At 50.0% G+C, this 7,971-nt stretch overlaps 1 pseudogene; it reads left to right on the plus strand.

Moving 5' to 3' along the window:
- The first annotated feature begins 2,982 nt into the window (after positions 1-2,982).
- LOC142288916 (U2 spliceosomal RNA) lies at positions 2,983-3,189 on the plus strand (annotated as a pseudogene).
- The last annotated feature ends 4,782 nt before the right edge of the window (positions 3,190-7,971 follow it).

Here is a 7,971-nt window from a genome sequence, read left to right on the forward strand (position 1 = left end):
CTCAAGTAGCAATATATTGTACTGTTATGTTGTACTATGTACTAATTACGTGTTTATATGGTTTTGTAACCCTTTATGATCTTAGATAACTTTATCCTTGATAAAGACCTAAAAACAAGGTCGAAACGTTGGATGAATTATCCTTTTGCACAAATAAAGAATTTTCAGCATTCCAAGAGTTCTTTTCTTACGTTATTGATCACTATAGTGTGCCAGAGCTATTTCTATTGAATTGACTCTTATTTTTTCTGAGCACCTGCTATATACACAGTGACCCAGACATATTCAAGTTTCATTCAGAAGGCAGAGGGAAGCCTTAGCAGCTGAGCCTATATCTTGGCTTGTGAGCATTAGAACAGGCCGGCGATTACAGGGTAACATGAAAAATGTCCAGCTTGCATTATGACTAGAACATGACAATATCCTTTTAAGTACTAACCTATGATGCGTTCCTAAGCAGTTGATGTTATATGTTCTACATTTCATTTTCTGCATACTTTACAAGTAGTAGAATTTGCTTTGATATAGGCAACTGGATTTTCACAATGAAAAGGCAAAGGATAACGCCCGAAAAAGACGCCATACATTATGTCAGTGCCATCACTGACAAACCTGGATTGACCATGAAATACATCAATCCCCTTAAAGGTGAGTTAAAACAAGTTTTAACTAAATTGCCTTAATATTGTCATGCATTAGAATGACTGTCTTAGGTAATGATAAATATTTTCTACAGGAAGAGGAGTGTTTGCTGAAACTGAAATCGAAAAAGGGAGTTTTGTTGCAGAATATCGAGGCGAGCTCACGTATGCACTTACGATGGTAGACAACTACTCGAGATTTATGGTTGTGGTACAAGTCAAAGATCTAATGGCCCATACTGCAGCGAAGGTCTTCCAAGCACACTTATGCAGACCTCATGGCTACTCAGAGAGAGTCCTCACAGATCAAGGCACAGCCTTTGAAGCGGAAATCTTCAAGGACTTCTGCAGCTTTTACCGATGCAGGAAGATGCGCACTACACCCTACCATGCTCAAACCAATGGTTATCAACCTGCTCAGGACTTTACCCCATATTCCAGATGTGGCCTTACAAGTGATTTATAAAGGGGTAAGAATACGTTGGGATCACCGGATCTAATCTCCCTTTTTATACACCCTAAAATCTTGTTTGCTTTAGAATAAACAATAACATCATAAAGGTATAGCAGTACCGTTTCAAAGTTTCGGTGTCCCAAGCAGCATTCCATCAGCCTCTGGAAGGTTCCTGGCAAATTGCACAGCTCGAAGGGCATGCTTTTGAACTCGCAGAGACCCATCGGGGTGGCAAAGGCGGTCTTCTCCCGGTCTGCCTCAGCAACGGACACTTGCCAATAGCGACTAGTGAGATCAAGGGTAGAAAAATAATTTGCAGTTCTCAATGCAGCTAGCTATTCCTCAATACAGGGGAGTGGTGCTGTCCTTCTTCTTTAACAGGACCAACGGAGCTGCCCAGAGGCTACAACTGTCACGGATAACCCCAGCCTCCTTCATGTTGCTCAACATGTCCTTGGTACACTGGTAATGTGCAGGTAGTTTTGGCTTATATCTCTCTTTGATGGGTGGGTGTGCACTTGTGGGGATGTAGTGTTTGACCCCTTTTATTCTTCAAAAGTCTAGCGGATGTTTGCTGAAGACTTGCTCGTATTCTTGCACTAGCCTGTAGACCCCCTTCTTGTGATGTGAAGGTGTGGAGTCAGTGCCTACGTGTAATTCCTTACACCACTCCTCTGGCTGACTTGGTGAGCTGTCACTGAATGGGTGGGCTGAAGCAATGGTGGATGCTGCTGTTTGGATAGCATGTGTATCTACTGAGAACAGCTTATCAATGGTGGCAAATCGGAGCAGCTTAATCTCTTGCTCTCCGCAGTTCAACACTCTCATGGGCACTCTTCCCTTCCATATTAATGAATAAAACTATGATGTAAATAGCATATAGATACCCCACAAATGCAGATAAAAGTAGGTTATGGGAAAAGGGGGAAGAGAGAAACAGGAAAATAGTGGAATAAAGTATACCTTCCAGGTGGGAGAGGAAATGGCAGCACAGCCAGTGGAGGTGAAGCAAGGGGAGCCTGCAACTAAAGAGTTGAGAGCGTTATCACATGGTGACTGAGCCTGATTGTAACAGGAGCATAGAGGTGCCGATCCTGTCTTACCTGTGTTGGTGTAGAAGTGGGTGTCCTGTGGTGGAGTCAGCTATGTGCAGTGGTGGCCGTGGGTTCTTTTATGTGCGACCGTAGTAATAGCTGCGCCCACTTCCTGTATGGGAGTGGAATGCAGTGAGGGTAATGGAACGCACGCCTGCGCATTTGTGTTTAACGTCGCGCATGTGCAGAACGGAGAAAAGGCTGCGCTCACTTCCTAATGAAAGGGAGTGAGACGCATCTGGGAAGGGAAGGGAAAAGATTAGGGTTTGGGGATGATGAAAGGGCTTTCTACGGGCAAGGATGGCAAAGGGTGGCAGTGACGGAAAGTCAGGCAGCCTGTCCTGTCCTGTCCTGTCCGTCCGTCTTTTTGTATCATGAATTGGAAAGACTGCAAGGGGGAGGGGAGGTGCTTGTGTCCAAAAGGAGGAGTTATTCAGATTCATTGCAGTGGGCGGCGGCTGCAAAAAGCACCATTCTTCTTGTTTTTGCTCTGCAAAACAGCCTTTTCAAGGGTTGGCTTGGGTGACAAAATGTCTTCTGTAGGCGTGGGTTTGTCTACCTCTCCCTAAGATGTGTCCGGTATAGGCCAGGGTGCCACTCAAGGCCGTAACCAATTCGGGTTATAGCTTCTCGGCCTTTTGGCTAAGATCAAGTGTAGTTTCGGAGGACGCTACCTTGGTCGGTACTGGAAGGTGCCTGGGATTGCACGTCTGCCGGCCTTGAGGAAGTGTGTGCGCCTTCTGGTGACACATAGCCCTCTTGTGCCTGGACGGTTCCCAGGCAACGGGAGGCGATCACCTTTGTTATTTTGAAGTCCTACTGATAAACAGAAAAAAAAAAAAATTAAATCTGTTCTTATCAGTTTAATATCTGATACGTCCCCTCTCTGGGGACCATATATTAAATGGATTTTTAGAACAAGGAGATGGAAAAAATCTTGCTCTGTCCACTCCACGCATTGACCTGGTATTGCAGTACCTCCAGGACCGGTGCACCCCTTCTTAACCCAGTTTCCAAAAGCAGAACTCAATTCACCTGATTCAAATGAGCCCCATTAGTGAATTGAAAGAAAGCAAAAACTTTATATGCACCTCAATTTGGCCAATTCACTTTTCACACTTTCACCCTTTTTTTTATCTTTCACACCTTTTACTTGCTTTATTGATGCAAAAAGCTGTGCCAAATAGCAAACTCATCTCCACTCAACTTGACCAACTCTGCTATGTCCCGTGCAGTATCTTATTCTCAGTCTTATCTAGATCATTTGCAATTGAATAGAATAGATCCCTTTTGGCTGCTTATGACTGTGTAAAATATGTAGTTTTACTGGGCTGGGATGAGAGAATCCATTGAAGCATGGTGTAGGGATTGTGGTTCCTGTGTGCTAAGAAGAGAGGCTGGCACCAGCCAGAAAGCCCCATTGCAGCCAATAATCACTTAATAACTTTTTCAACTTGTCATCATATGGGAGGCCTTCCATTCCTTGTAGTAGTCTAGTTGCCCACCTTTGAACTGACTCTAACTTCTGAATGTCCTTATTAAAATGTGGAGCCCAAAACTGGTTCCCATATTCCAGATGTAGCCTTACAAGTGATTTATAGAGGTGTAACAATACGTTGGGATCACGGGATCTAATCTCCCTTTTTATACACCCTAAAATCTTGTCCCAAGCAGCATTCCATCAGCCTCTGGAAGGTTCCTGGCGCATTGCACAGCTCGAAGGGCATGCTTTTGAACTCGCAGAGACCCATAGGGGTGGCGAAGGCGGTCTTCTCCCGGTCTGCCTCAGCAACGGACACTTGCCAATAGTGACTAGTGAGATCAAGGGTAGAAAAATAATTTGCAGTTCTCAATGCAGCTAGCGATTCCTCAATACGGGGAGTGGTGCCGTCCTTCTTTTTTAACAGGATCAACAGAGCTGCCCAAAGGCTACAACTGTCACGGATAACCCCAGCCGCCTTCAACATGTCCTTGGTACACTGGCAATGTGAAGGTGGTATTGGCTTATAGCTCTCTTTGATGGGTGGGTGTGCACCTGTGGGGATGTGGTGGTGGACCCCTTTTATTCCCCCAAAATCTAGCGGGCTTCCCACCGGTAACCCGCTCCCCAGCTTGGATGGATGCTGAGGGAGCCACTTTTGCCCGCAGGCTCTGGCCCTGGGAACTGTAGCCTTGGCGGTGACTGTGCTTCCCTCTACGGTGTGAGCTGTTGCCTTCAATCGGGTCTTGACTGCTGGGAAACCCTGGAGGTTCCTGTCGCTAACGGATTTGACCGGTTTTACGGCGACTCCTAGCCTGGTCGGGGTCCGTAGGCCCTGCCGGATGGTGCTGGCTTCTCTTCACTCCCCGATCTGGTACCGGCGGGCCACCGCCCATCCCCGGTCCGTACGGTTCACTCCAATCAGCCTCTCCTGCAGAAGGTCACCACCGTCTGCCAACCTTGCTGAGTGCCCGGGCCACACACACGGACACGGTCAGTCTCCTCTCCTCTTCACTTCTCTAACTCCAAAACTGATCTCTAATCTGACTCCTTTTCCCGCCTCCAGGACTGTGAACTCCTCGGTGGGTGGGATCAACCGCCTGGCCCACCCCCTGGTGTGGACATCAGCCCCTGGAAGAAGGCAACTAGGATTTGTGTTTAGCTTCGGTGTGCCTAGCCGGAGTGTAGAGCGTGTTGGTGTAGTACCTGTGACGACCTGGCTTGTCCAGGGCGCCACATTCCCCTATAGTAAAATGCAGACCGTCCGCGGGCTGCCCGTCCATCACCGGTTTTATTTTCACAACTGAAAAAGAATAAAACGGTAAAACATGTAAAAGCATCATAAACATTTTACAACGGTACAGCTTCCGCTCTTCTCCCACCCAAACAACCTGGCCCTGATGCTGCCCCTAAGAAGCGGGCAGCACCCCTTGACCCCAGTCCAGCACCAAGTTGCCCGAGCGGGTTCTGTCTCTTTCAGGGGGCCCACGTCCAAGGGGACCCCTGAACCCCCGGAGGATCGCCACCGGTTACGGTAGTGGCGGGCCTAGGCCATCCCTTTCCTCCAGGCCCATCCTCCCAAATCAGCCTCTCCGGAGGCGGTAACGGTGTCAAGCCAACAAACATTTTTATTTACATTGCACTAAGTTTGTGGTTGCCCTGCAAGTTCTCGGGCTTGTCCGTAAGCAGTTCCTTACGCAATGGTTGCACAGTCCCTACGGGGACAACAGTTGCCGGCAACGGCCGGTTTAATCACGGTTCAATCAGGTAAACTTCTTTGGTTGATCATCTTTACTTATCATTTAAAACTTTCAAACTGGTACACTCAACACATAAAGCCCCCCCCTTTTAAAGAGTAGTTTCCCTGTACCTAAGTGGGGGTCTACCTAGGTTGGGGCGAGTGGACCTTCGGGATCCGGTGTCAGTGGTGACAGGCAGTGGGGCAGAGGGAACAGTCAGTTCCTCCTCCCTGCTATCATGTGGGGCAGGCGGAGGCGTAGGGGAGCTGGGTACAGGTACATCCCTGGGCACTGGCTCGCGGTTAACCGTTTCCATCATTTCTTCATCCACGGGTTGTGGGAACAGTATCACTGGAAGGATCACCGCACCGTTCTGTGTAGGCCAGTCTGCTGGAAAATCACCCATCATGGTGTGGATTACCTCTTTTTCCTTCTCCACTGGACTGGGAACTGGAGCCTCATCCGCTACTCTCAATGCTGGTGGGCACTTCTTCAGGTGGTCTCGGGAAACCGTGGCCAAAGTCCCCCCCTGGTCACGGCTGATCTGGTAGGCCTTCCCATTCTCCCATCCTGTGGGCTGGACTACATACGGGGTTTTTTCCCATTGATCATCCAGCTTGTGGGCCCTTCTTTTCCGCTTCAGCACTACATCCCCAGGTTGGAAGGAACCGGCAGGCGCCTTCTTGTTGAAGCACTGCTCCTGTTGTCCCCGACTCCGGCACAAGTTCTTTTCAACATACTCCTGGACCTGTCGGTACTGTGTCCTCCGCCGAGTGTCCCATTCAGCTGTCGACAGGAGTGCTTCTGAAGCTTCCAAGCCCATTTCCAGATCCACTGGTAGCCGGCCGGGACGAGCTCTCATCAGGTATGCTGGAGTGCATTTCGTAGAGCTGGAAGGGATGTTGTTGTACATATCGACCAGGTCAGGTAGATTCTCCAGCCACAGGTTCCGCTCTTCCAGTGGTAACGTCTTGAGGAGGCCCAGGACCAAGTGGTTCATCTTTTCACAAATGCCATTGGTTTGGGCGTGGTAAGGCGTGGTCCGGATTTTCTTGCAGCCGTACAACTGGCAGAATTCCTGGAATACCTCTGCTTCAAAGGCCGGACCCTGGTCGGTAAGCACCCTCTCCGGGTACCAATGCGGTCAACAGAAATAAGCCTGGAAAGCCTTAGCAGCGGTGCGGCCGGTTAAGTCCTTAACTGGGACAACCACCAGGAACCTCGAGTAGTGGTCTACGATGGTCAGAGCGTAGGTGTACCCACTTCGGCTGGGGGTGAGCTTTACATGGTCAAGGGCAACCAGCTCCAGCGGTTGGTGTGTAATGATCGGGTGTAGGGGTGCCTTCTGGCTGGCCTCGTCCTTCCTTCTCAATGCGCAAGGGCCACATTCTCGGCACCAGGCCTCCACAGATTCCCGCATTCCACTCCAATAGAACCGCTCTCTTAACAACATCTCTAGCTTCTTCCACCCGAAGTGCACTGCACCATCATGGTATGCTTGCAGGACGGTGGGCACGTTAGCCTGGGGAATCACCAGCTGGCGGATCTTCTCGTGAGTCTTTGGATTAATCAGCTCGCGATACAACTTCCCCTGGTGTAGGTATAGCCGGGTCCATTCTTGCCACAGACGTTGGGCTTCGGCAGGGGCAGCAGGGTCTATCCCAGCAGAACCCTGTTCCACTAGAGTCTTGACCAGGCGGACAGCAGGTGCCTGGTCCTGAGCTTCCTGCCAGTCCTGTCGGGGCAGCGGATCCAGGTTCACCCGTTGTTGGTAGACGTGCACCTTCTCAGTGAATGGCCGGTGAAATGCAGGCAACTCGATCTCTTCGAGGTCATCATCCTCTGGCCCCTCTTCCGACAGGTGGGGCATCCGGGAGAGTGCATTGGCATTGACGTTGGTACGGCCGGCCCGGTACTTGATGGTGAAATCGTAGTTGGCTAACCTGGTCACCCACCGCTGCTCCAACGCGCCCATCTTGGCCGTATCTAGATGGGTCAGCAGGTTATTGTCTGTGTACGCGGTGAACTTGGCTGCTGCCAGGTAATGGCGGAACCGCTCGGTGATAGCCCACACCAGTGCCAAGAGCTCAAGCTTGAAGGAGATGTAGTTCTCAGGGTTCCTCTCAGTCGGTCGGAGTTTTCGGCTAGCATAAGCTATTACCTTTTCCCTTCTGTCTTGGACCTGGGATAGAACAGCCCCCAAGCCCACATTGCTGGCGTCGGTGTAGAGGATGAATGGGCGGCTGTAGTCAGGGTACGCTAGGATTTCCTCTCCGGTCAGGGCTGTTCTCAGCTGGCGGAAGGATTCCTCATGCTTTTCTTCCCACACCAATGGGGCTACTAGGGATCTACCACCCTTGGTCTGTCCTACGAGGAGGTCTTGCATGGGGGCAGCCATCTTTGTGTACCCCTTAATGAAGCGACGGTAATATCCCACCAGGCCCAGAAACTGCCTCACTTCCCTCACTGTGGTCGGTCTCGGCCAGTCTTGGATGGCGGTGATCTTCTCGGGGTTGGGGGCGACACCTTCCGCACCAACCACATGTCCTAGGTACTGCACTCT

This window comes from Anomaloglossus baeobatrachus, unplaced genomic scaffold, assembly GCF_048569485.1.
Source record: "Anomaloglossus baeobatrachus isolate aAnoBae1 unplaced genomic scaffold, aAnoBae1.hap1 Scaffold_87, whole genome shotgun sequence".
In the NCBI taxonomy this organism is placed as follows: Eukaryota; Metazoa; Chordata; class Amphibia; order Anura; family Aromobatidae; genus Anomaloglossus; species Anomaloglossus baeobatrachus.